The sequence below is a fragment of the Amblyomma mixtum genome, chromosome 2 (assembly GCF_055824585.1).
Source record: "Amblyomma mixtum isolate Tamu chromosome 2, ASM5582458v1, whole genome shotgun sequence".
Classification (NCBI taxonomy): domain Eukaryota; kingdom Metazoa; phylum Arthropoda; class Arachnida; order Ixodida; family Ixodidae; genus Amblyomma; species Amblyomma mixtum.
Window position 1 is genome coordinate 126,895,309 of NC_143013.1, and position 15,783 is coordinate 126,911,091.

The 15,783-nt window shown below is 45.3% G+C and overlaps 1 long non-coding RNA gene and 3 other non-coding genes across 4 annotated transcripts; all 4 read right to left on the bottom strand.

The window, feature by feature from the left end:
* Window positions 1-459: 459 nt before the first annotated feature.
* Window positions 460-15,375, bottom strand: LOC149360811 (uncharacterized). The gene is made up of 2 exons (XR_016288352.1): window positions 15,222-15,375; window positions 460-774 (listed from the first exon to the last, which is right to left on the bottom strand). It is a non-coding gene; the product is annotated as an uncharacterized LOC149360811 (long non-coding RNA).
* Window positions 10,267-10,338, bottom strand: TRNAM-CAU (transfer RNA methionine (anticodon CAU)). Its single transcript has one exon. It is a non-coding gene; the product is annotated as a tRNA-Met (tRNA).
* Window positions 10,439-10,510, bottom strand: TRNAM-CAU (transfer RNA methionine (anticodon CAU)). The gene has a single exon. It is a non-coding gene; the product is annotated as a tRNA-Met (tRNA).
* On the bottom strand, window positions 10,612-10,683 carry TRNAM-CAU (transfer RNA methionine (anticodon CAU)). Its single transcript has one exon. It is a non-coding gene; the product is annotated as a tRNA-Met (tRNA).
* Window positions 15,376-15,783: the final 408 nt, after the last annotated feature.

Sequence of the window (15,783 nt, forward strand, 5' to 3'; positions counted from 1 at the left end):
TTTCCACGAAGCTGAGAACTCATTTTGTCTATAGCTAAATTAAACTGCTAATTTGTATGTACTATTGTAACTTGCATTTTTCTAATTTGTCTTATGTGTTGTTCCTATATTTCGTGCTGTAGTGCTGAATGTATTAATTTTTGTATATATTTTAGTGCAATATTGATACATTACAACTGCTGTCAAAGTGCTGATTCTTGCTCTCTTTATTTGCTGTGAGGCGATTGTAATGGGTATCTCTTATGTTGTAGATTTTATGTTGTTATGTGGTAGATCTTATGTTTGGTGTACCTTTACGGTGTTAAAGAAGCAACTTGTTTTTTTACGTTCGCTACTATCATGTAATGGTCCCCTGGGACTTTGTCAAGCTGTGTGTGCAGCTTTTATTCCAGGATGGGCAGCCAGATTTTTCTGGTAAATAAATTGCAATGGTTGATTGATCGATAGCACTGACGTTGCCAATTTTTATAAATTACATTTATTGACTTGCGATTGTTTTTTCGGAGAATATGAAGAGTGCATTGGTAAGGGTGCCCTAGTCTTCGCCTACGCTTAAGCGGCGATCAACGCTCCGCTTGAGGTTGAGTCTGCACTGGCAGACGTGGCCGAGACACCTGCCCGAAGAACCGCCGTCGCCAATGCACCGCAGGTAACAGGCCGAAGGATCGCACGCTTGAGCATCAGTGCAGGTCAGCGATGCTAGCATGAGCACGGCGAAGGTAGCCACGGCCAACAGTCTGGTTGTGTGCAGCATGGCAGGCGATGTCCGGGGTGCTGCAAGTAAATAAAATAAGGAAGCTTTGAAGAGAATTTTTCTTTTGTTTACGGTGCGCAATCTGTTGTCATCTTAGCACTTTCTTTACCAGATCGCCACGGCTCCGCTGGCTGAGCAGTATTGCCATTCGGCGAATTGGCACGGTTTCGCGTTATCGAGTCCCGGACGCGGCAGCTCTATTCAAAAAGAGGCGAAATTCAAAAACGAACATGTGCCGCGCCACTCAAGTGCACATTAATGAACTACAGGTGGTCCAAATTAATCAGGAGCCCCCTGCTACATCGCTTATTTCTCTCTCTGCCTCCTTCCACTCCTTACTTAATACTTACCCTCACATCGCAGAGCAGGAGGCCGTCGAGAGCGGGACGACTACTACTGCCTCCGCTTTCTTCACAAAACAATTATATTTTTTCGCTCGATTGTGGCCAATAGTAAGACTTCACGCCTCGTGCTTTAGCTTTTGCGATGGTGTACGCGCTTTCTTCGATGCTTGGGTGTCAAACTAGTCCCTGATTGTTTTCTATCGAAATAACGGGCAAACAGGGAAAGAATCAGCAATGTTATGCCACTGCCCTTGCATTTTTGCATAGTATCGCCTTGGCACTGCGTTGGCTAGTAGTCATGGTGGGATGAAAACATAGCTGAATTTTAGGCAGTAGCCGTATTTTACACCGAAAAGCTGCTAAATGCAGCTTATCCGCGATGGCCTTTGTCAGCGCTGCCCACGCACAGGTATAGCGCAGCAGAGCGCTCCTCACGCGCACGTAGTCGTTTTTTTTTCTTTCCAGCTCAGAGAGGGTGTAGCGCGGGGTATTCCTCTTCTTCGCTTTAGGAGACGCGGGACCACCGCATCAGCCGTAGTGAGCAGATGAGATTCGGCGTGGTAGGTTGAAGGAACGTGCAGTGCTTCCCTCATAGTGCGACAGATCACTTCAGCAAGGGCAAACTTTAAGCATGAAAGTTTCCATAGAGAAAAGAGAACACATAGAGAACACATAGAGAAAAGTTTCTTAGCTGCCACCTAATATAGTACCCAATAGTGTTATTACCGCCTCTTCGTTACTGGTACCCTTGAACACCACAGTGAGCGTGGATCATGAAGACATGTATAACATGATGACTTCCCTGCCTCGAACAGCATTTCGCTACAATTAGCTGTGTTATGCAATTAGCTCAACCGTTAGGGCTTTTTAAAATCGTTAGCACTGTTAGCTGAAGCTGGAGAAGAGGCGTATTCAAGCTGTCTGTCCCACCTAACGTGCGTCGGGCTATGGAAAAGAAAACTTTATCTTTTGTGCCGTGAAATTCAAGCCATACCCTTGATGGCCGCTTACGGAAAAACAGTAGAGTTTTCATTTCAAGTTGATTTGTGAAGCTTAGCACCTTCAGTAATGAATTTCGTGCAACTGAAGTTAATAGCTGGCGGTACGCCTTTGCAAAGAATGGAGCGTCGAAAAGGTCCAATTTGGCTTGATGTTCGGAATGGCTATGTTACTGAGGAAGAGCGATGCTCGTTACCTTTTCAAGAATGTTCGTTTATTGGCGAAGGGAGATATTCTCAACAAAGTACATTATTTCAAAAACTACTACACTAGACCAGGCCTACACTTGGGCACTACTTTTGGCGGCAGTGAAGGGGAAAATACCTGAACGGGGCGTCCACAGATGTGTCTCTCCGCAAAACTGTTCAACGCCTGAAACGCGCCCTGAATGGCATCCTGCTGGCATTCAGCAGGCTGCTTCCGAATCTGTCAACCCGACCCGTAATCAGCGTGCTTGGGCACGGCAGTATTGTTCTCCTCGCAGAGAGAATTATTACTGAGATAAAAAAAAAATGAAAAGAGAGGGGATGGACCTCACCATGTCGGACGTTCATCCGGGCCCTTAATTATAGAAATTACGTCATCTAGGGCCATTTTGATGCCCGACAACAGTGCAGCGAAAATGCCTGCCTCGTGCACATCTTGTTGTATAAGTCGCCATGATTCTGTAGTAAGTAGCGTTCTTAATCTTTGTTTTTACGGGCCTTTGTCATGTTGACTATATGGTTCCTCCCCCCCCCCCCCCCGTCCTCCTCCCCGGCCCATGTAATATTCCTGTTGGTCTCCTTGAAGGAAAAGGAATTATCGTGAGGACTCATTTCACGCAATGAACCCATCTGGTTGATTAAAGGTACCCATTAATATTTGCTTGCCTGTCATAATGTCCACTTGTTTCTCGTATTAATCTTATAATCTGTTTTTAAGTTCTTCAACGCGTTGAGCAGGAGAAAACCGGAGACAATGAAGTTCCTGTCATGGCCAGCAGTTTGCTTGGCTGAAATCGCAGCTTCGTTCAGTTATTAATGCAGTAGATATCTTCTCATGTGGCGGATAAACAGTTGATTTCCAGTCCTAGCAGCAAAGCTCTAAAAAGATTAATAGTTTAGCTCCAGCCTGCTATGGTTTAACGAGGCTTTACTGTAACGTCTTCAGGCTCTGCGGTTAGCTGCTAGTAATTGGAGAGATCGATCGTCTTTCGATCGATCGTCACCCAGTTTATCCAGAAAGTTGAAGTCACCTACATGCTATAGAGTTCTTCAGTGTTTGAATGACACTGGTGCTTCTGAACACCGCGAGGAATGTCAAGCAAAGAAAGTGGAGCGCAGAAAATAAACCGCGACGAAAGAATTAAGTAAAACTAACACGGCGGTCATTACACTTTGAGGAAACTCATCTCGAATGGTGGGGACATTTCAGTTACGTCGGAATTCAGGATATGAAAACAAAACTCTCATAGCAGAATTCAGCTTCGAAGGACAGGGCAAGGAACTCAATAACCTCTCTATTGTCAGTGGCGCCTGAGTGCATGGAGACAGCGATATTGGGACTTGGAAAAAGCACCTAGGTGCAAAAAATTTCACAAAGACAAAAAGAGACGAGGAGACAATGGACAAACCTGTACGTGTTCTCCTCGTCTCTTTCTGACTTTGTGAAATTATTTGCACCTAGGTGGTTTTTCCAAGTTTCAAGATGCAATACCAACTAGCCCGTCAACTTGCACTACTGAGCGATATTGGGAGCCACATTTAAAACGTATAACACCTACTATAGCCCCATAAGGAGGCTGTAGGTCGTTGTACCGGTGACCACCGCGGCAATAAAAATACTTTATATGAAATACAACTTATGATGGAGGGGCTGAACTGTCAGTCATTTAATTTTTTTGTTTGACAGAACAGTTTCGAGGGGCTCGATCGTTATCACACGTAAGAAAAGCACACCTACTACAGAGACAGCAATAGACAAACAGCGGTTTTCACGAAAGCTGCAATATAAGATGGATGTTCTTTATAACTTGTACGTTCAACTATAGAGCGTTGTATGTAGGACGATGATTAGTCGCCTCATTTATTGTCAAGGTTTGCAATTCCTTAATTGTTTTAAGTGTATCATTCTGCTTTCCGCTCTTGGCACTTAGCTAACTTCCGCTACACTTTGCTGTTGGAGCTTTGAAGCAATGATATTTCACAAAATTTGAAGTTCATCGAGACTGGCGTACATAGTTTCTACATAAACCACTACGCGTGAAACGTGTGCAGCAGTAAAGTGCAGAGTTGTAACAAAGAGAACGTCGATTGCACCTGGTTTGACAGCTATGTCATTCGGCCGCTTTAGAATAGTTTTTGAATACTATCCGGAAATGGTCGAAATCGCCATGAAGAGAAAAGATGGTTCTGGTTAGAAAAGCTGTTCTTTTGGAATAGATGATGCGGTGAGAAAATATCAGACGCCTCTTTTCTCAAGCAAGGAAGAATGAACGGTAATTTTCCCAAAGTAACAACGTTTGCATTTCGTCTAAAGCAGGTGAACGCCACTTACCGTATGGCTCACACGAAAGGTGGTGGAGTACTGTGGCTAAACGAGTGCTCGGCAGTAAGTGCCTGCGAGGATGGCATCGCGTTCTTATACACGACGTGCACCTGTTAGCAATCGCTCGTCAGTATTTTTGCCGCATGAAAAGCAGAAACTCGAGAACCGCGCAAACAACCGCTAAGGTAGCTGACCGCAGGGCGTAGCTGAACTGTCTGCAAAGTGTTCGATGTTTTGGCGTTTCACCGATGAGCGCAGTGAAGCAATTTAAAACAGTCAGAAGGTGGACATGTTCTCCGGTACTCTCGAAACCATTTCAGGGATGTTCATGAGACGGTCTGGCCATCGGGCTTTTCCAAAGTAAGGAATGCGCTTGCGCCGTCGTCAATGCAGTGCAACGTATTACTGCGCCGTTCTCGGCGAGCTTGGCAAATAAGTGTGCGCAAGCAATTAATGCCAAAAGCAGTAGGCAGGTACGTGATACTTAGACCCGAGCGTGGCTTCAGTAAGTGTAATTTATTTTGTGTTCTGGAAAGTATAAGCAAGTCCACGCACGAGCCATGGCGCAAACTAACGGAACACTAAGTTCTCCACATAAATATTTCAGAATCACACTTACTTTTTGCTTATAAGGCTTACATCGAACATCGAAGCAAGGAAAATTCTACAGCATGCATGGGAAATTTAGCCAGCGGCTTGTACTTCGCAATGAAAGTAAGCGTATTAATTTTATAGAACAAGAAATAAAAAAAATACGTTGATTTCAATGTTCGCAGCATTTGCGAAGATTATGTCACTGAGAAATTTGTATTGAATAAATTAAGCTTTGGCTAAAAAAACAAATAAATATTCCGCATGTTTGTTGCTGACAAAACAAAATTACAAAGTAACCAAGTAAATGCCGGAGCGGAAGCGGAAGGCCCACGGGCCCTTAAGGCTTCAATAAATGAAATGAAATTTAAGGTAGCGCTTCCTTTGAATCATCGCCATGAAAAGCCTTCCGAGCCTTCTTTTCATTCGCGAAAAAAAAAAGTTCGTGTGAAAAGAGTGTGCCTATATCTTTACAAATGGAAGAAAAACGCGAACGCGCAGGAATAAACACGGAATCGTTTTCTTTATGTCCAATAAATGTCTAGGCAGTCAAAGGGAATGAAATCTCTGTCGGCTGAAAACTGCTGCGAATGTAGCTTAAAATGTGGCAATTAATCTCCTTAGATGCGCAATTTCTTAGGGACATCAGAAATTTATTCGATAGCAAAACTTTATTTCTCGCAGTGAAAAAAAAAGGGCTGAGGCAAAGCAACGCTAATGGAATTCCGTGTTAACGGCGAAGTGACACCCGCACGTTTTCAGGCGCAGTGCAAGGAACGTACCAGTTTGTTTTGATCCTCGGCGAATGGGGAAAAGTACTTCGCGTGTCTCTCGGCAGAATTCACATCACGTTTCCAAGCCTTCGCTTCCTCCCTTGGCGTTCTGTCAGCTCATCTAAATAACACCGGGGCTCTGCGAACGGAATAAAAAGGAAGTAGCTTCTCATATTTACCGGTAGAGCTGGACGGCAATCTAGCCTTTAGAGTTTTTTTTATTTCAGAAATGGAGGAAAACACCAGTGCGGTTGGCGTCGGTGGATTGTGCAACAAGGAGGATAATTAGTATGTGACAGAGCTCAATAATTACGAGCGACAATAATCAAACTACTGAAATTGAGTCATTGACTTTTATTTTTCATTTTGTGGTGCAATATTATATTGCGAAATTCAAGGCCGTCAGCATCGCCCCTCCGCGGTGGCTCAGTGGTTACGGCGCTCGGCTGCTGACCCGAAAGATTCGGGTTCGATTCCGGCCGCGGCGGCCGAATGTCGATGGAGGAAAAATTCCAGAGGCCCGTGTACTGGGCGATGTCAGAGCACGTTAAAGAACCCCAGGTGGTCGAAATTTCCGGAGCCCTCAACTACGGCGTCTCTCATAGCATTAGTCGCTTTGGGATGTTAAACCCCAATAAACCAACCAAACCGAAGGTGAGCCTAGTTTCTAAAATTTCTTAATCAGCCATGTGGTTCGAAATATTAAACGTCAAAAATACGAATTTGAAAGCTCTTTCAGTTGCCTTTTCCGGATTGCACAGCTATTAAATGGTGTCGCTCGCATTTTTATGCATGAGATGGAGACGTAGTTTCTGTAGTTGCTTATGTAGACGAAGTAAACTTGATTGCAGCGGCAATACTTCGCTCAGCGACGCTTTTCTTTTAACAATGCAATTTTGGAAAGCAAAGCCCGCGAACTTTCGGCAGGTGTTGTTGACGTTTGCGTTTTCGAATCACATTACCAATTAAAAAAATTAAAAAAAACTTGACTCACCTTCAGCGTCAATCGCATTCAATTTTGCGATAGAATCTTGCCCCTTACAATCAAACATTTTGAACATTACTCGTTGTTTTATTTCATTGACCGTGTTATTATCAAGCTTGCTATAAAATCCACCTGTTCAGACTATACCCACGCATCTCTCGGAGGGGCCGCCGCGGTGGTTCGGTGGTTATGATGCTCGGCTGCTGACCCGAAAGACGCGGGTTCGATTCCGGCCGCGGCTGCCGAATTTCGATGGAGGAAAAATTCCAGAGGCCTGTGTACTGTGCGATGTCAGTGCACGTTAAAGAACCCCAGGTGGTCGAAATTTCCGGAGCCCTTCACTACGGCGTCTCTCATAGCCTTAGTCGCTTTGGGACGTTAAACCCCAATAAACCAAACCAACCAACCATCTCTCGGAGGTTTTAAAATAAAAACCTGTAAACGTTAAAAAACCACCGGGTAGTGGTACTTCGCAAAGGGATGCACGAGGGCACATTAACTTCCTTAAAGGGCAAGTTTAGCGTGAACATCCTGGAAGCCGCCACAGTGTCAACATGACTACGTCTATCCTTCCATTCTTGACTCGAGCCAGAGGACCCGGGTTCAACTTCTGGCCGCGGCTGCTGCGCATTTCGATGGTGGCGGAACGCTAAAGGCGCTCGTACATGTTGAGCGATGTAAGCGTACGTTAACGAACCCGCGGTTAACCCTTATAGCCAGGGTGTCGCTTCGGGACGTTAAACCATAGAACACATAATTGACGTGTTGTTGATCTCAATATATGATGGCGCAAACCCACAGCCGTGAACAATTTGCATTCTAGACTCTAATTTAAAGGTCAGCCCAATTACTTTTCTTGTACTTTTTTTTTCGTCCTTATCGCCTTCGTTCTCTCCATCATCTCGGCATGCTGGACATATATTAGGCCTCTTTCTCTTACGTCATACCTGGGAAAACTTTTTACGAAAGAATTTAAGAAACGTAGTTACCCTCTCCGTTGCGGCCCAAAAAAGTTGACTATAATGGCAAATTACGAGCACTAGAGGGGTTCCTTGGCTGCAAACATTTCGAAGGCTCATTTTATTTTGGCGTGATGCAGGCAGAATTTTTGGGGGGCAAAGTGCCGAGGGTAATCGCATTTTCGAAATGCTAAGAGTTGATATGGATATTACTTACGGTGGTCTGCACGCCGTTAAATAAATAAGACGAACAACAGGGATAGTGAAAAAAATTAACTATTCACTATTAGTTAACCAGCCTACTATTCAGCACTTCTAAGCGGCATTCTGATGCGCTACATTGCTGACAATGCTATGCCGAAAAAAAAAGAGAGCTTCTTTCTAAAAAAACCTATTTTTACAAGACCATCTGACGTGATGCACCCGGTGTTTAATTCTCAATGCACCACTTGTTAAAAGAAGAGATTTTTACTTGAAACTATTTGCAGCGATGAACACACGATACTGCACCGAATAATTGGTATTTCCAATGCGCGGTGTTTGGGCGCAATATTTGAAAATTGTATATATTGCTTAAAAAGTATTGAGCGAGGCCAAACAACGAAAACGATACACTGTGAAGTGATAGGGAGGGTACCTTAAAGGGCTAATCGCTGGTTGTGAACTCAGATGTTATAGTCAGGGTGTGCGACGTCAAAAACACGTGCGGTTACAGTAGTACATGATATGGTTTTGGCCTGGCATTAAGTTCTTTTCATGTTTGGTTTGGTTTGGTTTATTGGGGTTTAACGTCCTAAAGCAACTCAGGCTATGAGAGACCCGGCAGTGAATGGCTCTGGAAATTTCAACCCACTTGGGTTCTTTAACGTGCACTGACATCACACGGGCCTCTAGAATTTCGCCTCCATCGAAATTCGGCCGCCGCGCCCGGGATTCAGCCCGCGTCTTTCGGGTCAGCAGCCGAGTACCATAACCACTGAGCCACCGCGGCGGGGCCTTTTCATGTTTGGGCAAGAAACCCTAAACGAGTTCATTTCGCGAAACGATATTTCCTGTTGCTTCCCGAAGTGAACAGGTTTTTGTTTAATAGATGGAATTTTACTCGGGAGCTTGCAGGCACAGCTGGTTGGACTTAACGGTTTCGCAGTTTAAGGTATATAGCTTGTCGTCGTCGCAAGCACCCGCAATCACCTGGCGTCCAGAGAGGCCATTGACCTGTTGCCCGCACAGTGCCTTCAACCCACATGGTCGCAGGTTGGCCATACCCGAAGAGGTCACCTGGAACCACTAGGAGGATGAGCAGGAACGCGGATTGTTTTTTTACGACCCGGACGCCCTCATCCTAGAAAAATCCTAGAAAAATAAAGAAATAATAATAAGCAGCTCCTAGGAGGCAAAGTCGTTCATTTTAAAGCGCAGCTCTTTGGCGCCTGTTTCTGCATTTCGCGGTGTCGCTGTCGCCGTCGTCCGTTGTAACCAGCAATGGACACCTCAGTGGAGTGGGAGCTTGGAAAGCAGAGAGTAAAATTGGTAAATTGGTTTTTGAGGAAAGGAAATGGCGCAGTATCTGTCTCACACCTCTCGGTGGACACCTGGACCAGAGGGAAGGCGCAGAACTGCCCTCTTGCAGTTGTGCGCAAAACAAATGGCAAAATTGTCCTCAGAATGACTCTATAAGCAAAATGACATCCCTTTCAGGCCTTTTCAACCGTTGGTTTTGAAAAAAAAAAGAAAAGTGTTAGGCATTTGTACCAGTGACTTCGCAAAAAGACCTAATATGTGATACGCACCCGTACTGCCGTCGTTTAGGCGGATGAAAACACTTGGGTTTTAACGGGAAAGTGCTTCCAGAAGTATTCTGCGGCTGTTTACTGAAGGAAAAGAGCTCCAAATGCCTAAATACCTTCAAACAATTTTTTCTGCCAAAATGAATCTCGTCGAACTGCAGACTTGCTTTTGTAAGAACACACAGAACACCAAGGACGCCAATGGGCGAGACATAAAAACACCCGGAATACTTTCTTGGACAGCACGGTAGTTTTAAGCTTGGAAGGATATGGTACTGAGGTGCATAGTTGTCCGTTTGCCGGCAGTTGAAGCAACTGTTTACTAAGAAAGGCTAGTGAAACTGCACCTTTTATAATTACCATTGACAACACATCAACTAAGTTCTGTAAATGCTTCGAATATGTGCCTGCGCAATGTCCCAGACGCAACGTACACTCAATGCAAAACAACTTTCTACGCTATACGCATAAACGGTCTACAGCGAGGCCAGTATGTGCACTGAAGCAAAAAAAAAAAAAAACTCTCAGTAAAAAAACAAAAGCTATAGCAGAGCGTGGTTTCGATCCACGGACCTCTGGGTTATGGGCCCAGCACGCTTCCACTGCGCCACTCTGCTGGGCGAGGAGGCAGGGAAACGTTCTAGGTATTTCACTTTAAATAGGCTTGGTGGCCAGACAAAAGAGTAGGTCACGTGAAAAGGAGGGAGAAAAGAATAGTAGCAGAGCGTGGTTTCGATCCACGGACCTCTGGGTTATGGGCCCAGCACGCTTCCACTGCGCCACTCTGCTGGACGAGGAGAGAGAGAAAAGCTCCACGTATTTCAATTTCAATCAGCTTGGTGGCCACGCGAGAGACCCTGCCACAGAAGAGAAGCAAAAAAAAAAAAAAGTAGCAGAGCGTGGTTTCGATCCACGGACCTCTGGGTTATGGGCCCAGCACGCTTCCACTGCGCCACTCTGCTGGACGTTTCAGGCGCGAACGCTGCTGGCATTTGATTACTGAGCGTAGGCAGCCCTCGCTGACGCAATGCGATCTCTTGCTCTTGACTGCCCTCGGCAAAGAACGACCTTCGCGCTACGGCGGCGGGAACTGACGACAGATTGAGCGCCTGCGGGGCTGGGCAGTGCCGAGGGTCCGGTTGGGCGTCATAGTAGGCGAAAAGAAAAGAAGAATCAAATACTGCATAGCGAAAACGCTTCTTATAGGAATTGATAGAAGAAAGAACTGTAATTAACGGGTAAAAATAAGTTTGTTTCTTTTCCTTTTCGCCGTGGAACGTAGCATATACCAGGTGTTTCAGGGAAGCCCGCCAGTAATTTTTCGAAAATAGGGCTTTGGATGTTAAAAGAAACTTTTCGCGGCTAACACCAGTGTTGGCGGACGTCAAACAGCGTACCAATCATGTTAACTAGTTAAGTGATTAACTAAATTCTAGTAGTTAACTTTTCACATATTACAGATAGGCGCCAGCTTGAAATTAAATGTTTGTAACCTTCCTTTAGTGATAGCCATATTAGTTTTCAGAATTTCGAAAACTCGATGACTCTCGTCGCTGTGGTTTAACTAATTTGGGCCAATAATCGCGCTATTAGAAAAACTACAGAGAGTGTTTACTACATTCGAATAAGTGCGAAAACACGGATTTGGGCTACGCAGAAGACGACGATGAGCGGGCAATGCCGCTCTCTTGTTCAGCAAGGGCGGGGCAGAGATTGTCACGTGGTGCCTGTGTCACGGAGTGTCGCCATTTGATTGACGTCGCGTTGCGCTCCCTGCAGGCGCGCTCTTTTGTAATGTTACGCGGACATTCCGCACTAGCGGGCAAATGGAAACCTAAAAAAAAGCTTTAAATAAAAAAAGAAGTAGCAGAGCGTGGTTTCGATCCACGGACCTGTGGGTTATGGGCCCAGAATGCTTCCACTGCGCCACTCCGCTTTTTTTTTTTTCTTTATTGTGCGCCACTCCGCTTTTTCTTCTTCATTGAGACAGCTTTTGCGGCACACGGCACCTCATTTACACGCAGGGCGCGAACCACTCTCTGAAGCTTCTTTGCCTTCGTTTAATTGCATGCCGTGCTGCCACGATGGCGACGTGGACACGAAGAGCGCTGATGGGATGATTTCGCCACAGCTAAACGCCAGTTTTTCATAGGCGCTTTCTGTATCGGCTGCACTTGCATGTCTGGCCGTGCACATCGAATACTGCGGCGATAGATGTGAGCTATATGTACCCTTTCTGCAAGTTTTTCATTTAGGCGGTATTAGTTTGGTTTGTGGTTTATGGGGGTTTAGCGTCCCAAAGCGACTCAGGCTATGAGGGACGCCGTAGTGAAGGGCTCCGGAAATTTCGACCACCTGGGGTTCTTTAACGTACTCTGACATCGCACAGTAGACGGGCCTCTACAATTTCACCCCGATCGAAATTCGAGCGCCGCAGCCAGGATCTAACCCGCGTCTTTCGAGCCAGTAGCGGAGCGCCGTAACTACTGAGCCACTACGGCGGCTCATTTAGGCGATATTGATTCCTTTCTTTTTGATAGCGAAAACGTTAACAGAAAAGAAAGCAAGACTGCTGTCGAGTGTTCTGCGGATGTATTGAATGTTATAGTGAAATCTGACATTGTATGGAATAATTGCGGTCATCAATGGTTTTCCTTAAACAATTCTTTTGTCTAGAACTGTATGTAAAACTACTTGAACTGGACAGCGAAATTTCTACGCATGAATTGACAAATCCTCAGAGGTTACTGGTGGTCTGGATGTTCCGGTGAAAACAAATGAGGTGAAATGATTAAAACTATCAAATAAATATTTATTTATTCGCCCATATCTTTTTTTAGGTGTTTTATAACGACCTTCAGCTGCTGGTCGCGGCTGAAAAAAACGTTTTGTATGCTCTACTTGTCTGGCACTCGCAACAGTTGATGAAGCCCTACTTCCTCCTCTATTGCAAAGAGTGCGTGATGTGACGCTGACGAATTTCAAGTGCGGCCACAGAAGTACGCTTTTGACGTGGTCTCTTTTGCGCTACAAGAAAGCATTCATCCTTAATCTTTCTGAACGCATATTTCTGAGATTTTCGCAAACGATTCCGGTCGTTATTTTTAGGTTATACATAAAGGCGACAAAAAGAACGAGCGGACATCCTCCTTCACGATACATATAGTGTAATTTATACATAGGTCAGGTATCGAAAAGTCCGTAAAATCTGAGGGCTATTACTAACATGCAGCTTCAACTCTAATAAGAACCAGGCGTCTTAACCTGAAGGGTAAATGTGACTATTAAATTTTGGTCAGGCAGCGTCCCCTACCGATGTTCACCTGTTTTGTTATGACGGCTATCAGTGATTATTGTACCATAAATATATATTTACTTATTATAATGCCCCCGGGGCCGGATCTGGCACTACAGAGGGAAGTGGAAAGCAAAACATTACAGGAATAAGAGAGAAACACATACATGCAACGCTATAAAACTGAAAAATAAGAAACAGTGTAAAAAGGATTACTACAGGTGCGCCAAAGTATACAACGGTATAAAAATATTAAGCACTGCAAGAAACACCAAAATAAGCTGTTTAAACATTTTTGAACAAGCTGTAATAAAGAGAGTTAGGGTTTGCTGCCCCAGCGGCTAGCGCCGACGAAGGAGATGAAGAAGATAGAAGACGAAGCTGACGAAGCTCGGGAGCGCGCTTGCGAACGCTGGCCTGCTGAGCAGCACCGCTTGAACAAAGACCGGCCGTTCACACTAATTGTGCGAGTCGTCTCATTACACTTGGTGGAGGTGCTGCCTGCTCTTCCCTTGATACGCCACGATGCCCAGGCTACCAGGCTCTACCACGACGACCGGCTCCTCGGCCCAGCCCGTTCCCACCGCTGTCGTCTGTTCCGGTGCCATCCGTCAGCGCGACCCTACGCTCTTCAGCGGCACGGACGATACCGACGTAGAAGATTGGTTGGCTTCCTACGAACGCGTGAGTGCTTACAACAAATGGGATGACGTCGTTAAGCTCACGAACGTCATCTTCTACATGACCGATGTCGCCAACTTGTGGTTCCGCAACCTCGAAGCGGATTTTACTACCTGGGCGGCTCTAAAAACCAGCCTGACTGACGTCATTGGCCGCCCCGCTGTCCGAAAACTTCGTGCCGAACAACGTTTGCGCAGTCGTGCCCAGCAGAACGGCGAGAATTTCACCAGCTACATCGAGGACGTAGTTGACTTGTGTAAGCGGCTCAATCCATCTATGAGCGAAACTGACAAAATACGACACATTCCGAAAGGCATTGAGGCATGCAGACGCTTGCGCCTCGGGAAGCTGGTTCCACTCCTTAATTGAACGCTGAAGGAATGAACTGTAAAAGACGTTTGTGTGGTATTGAAAAGATCAAATTTTATGATGATGATCTTGGAGACATGATGTATGAGAGGGCCGCTGAAGCAAATGGTTGTGACGTGTATTGCGATAGTATATTTTATGTAGCAGACATATTCGAAGTATCTGACGACTTTGTGACAGACGCTTACAGATCCAAAGAAAAAACCGCTCACTGATACCATAAACAAACGTGCTTTCCACTACCAAAGAGGAGAAGTGAAGGAGAATGGAATAAAGTAAATCTGAAGAATCGAACAAAACGAAAAATGAGAAAACATAAAATATAGGAATAAAGCTTAGTGGAAAGTAATCAAAAAGACTACTGGATTCTACGACAGCAAGAATAAGTGTAAGGAAAGGGCTACCAAGTAACGACGAATGGACCTGAGCACAATAAAGAAATGTGACGCAGCATGAAACTAAGTGAGAATACGTGCTGAAGTAAACAAACATTACATGAAGAATCCTTCCTCGCCTTCACCGTTAACAGCGCGTTTTATCTTTAGTGCGCTGCTTTTGGTTAGAAGTGTGCTTTTAAGGAACAGGAACTCGCCTGTACGCTCTTTAATGACAACAGTTCACATCAAAAAGCCGTGGATTTCACGCATTTACACTACACTACATTTCGCGTTCTAGACATGTACGTGGACCGTACTCCACAAGTGTCATCACAATATGGTCTAGAAAATATTCAAGCAATTAGGAACGGTAAAAAAAATGGAAGGTTAGGCAGCGCTCGAATGGCGGGCATTGTAGTTGCTGCACCAACGCCGGACAGTAGTGGTTATCTAACCAATCCACTTCATGCCGCACACTCTACAATGCCACATGTGGAGCAGGTTTGCACGGCTGCAGGATTGCGCTGCTTTAATTCTGAATATAGGACCACAGCAGGCATAATAATTGATAAAAAAAGAGTATCCGAAACTAATAAATGCCTTCGGAGTTTGTTTGATACAAAAAAGTAATGCAGTAATTTATACACCACATGCACCACTACAGGAGTAAGTTCCAGCGGTTGAGGAAAGGCTATGCAAGACGTTATATAAAGGTTGACTACTGAACGCAAGATACGTAAACAAAAGGCGAGAATTATGCTCAAAGTTCCGAACTTACGTTCCGTGCCGAACGTGCGGGACTAGCTCTCCACGCCTGAGTTGCTGTCTTCCGTAGTGCGTACTTTGCCTGTCAGGCGTGAGCACCAGAAAGCGATAGAAAGCGTCGGCACCTCCGCGTTGTGTAACTTCCGCCGTTGAATGCTATGCTGACTACGCTGCGCTTACTGAAGAAACTGCGCAATGCTCTATCTCGTGATCGCTGCGGCTACGCAACGAAATGACGTCACGGTCTCTGTCGTGTTTTCCGTGGCCTCCGGCGCTTTCAGAGTGTACGTGGGAGTCAGGCCTTCAGGACAGGCGTGGAAAGAGTGATATTTGGAGGGAGGGAGAGAGAGATTGATGAGAAGATTACTGCCAAAGATTGCGCCCAGCGACTCAAGGGTGGCGGGAAATCGCTCGGCACATGACGGCTCCTTTCACTTTCTCACGCTTCGCCTCCCGAAATTACACTCTCGTGCGTCACGTGTGATCTTTATCCTTTGTTTTTTTTTTCTGTTAGAAAGACGCAGATGAAAAGAACATAATGCAACTTCTTATGCTATTTATGTACGGTGCTTAAT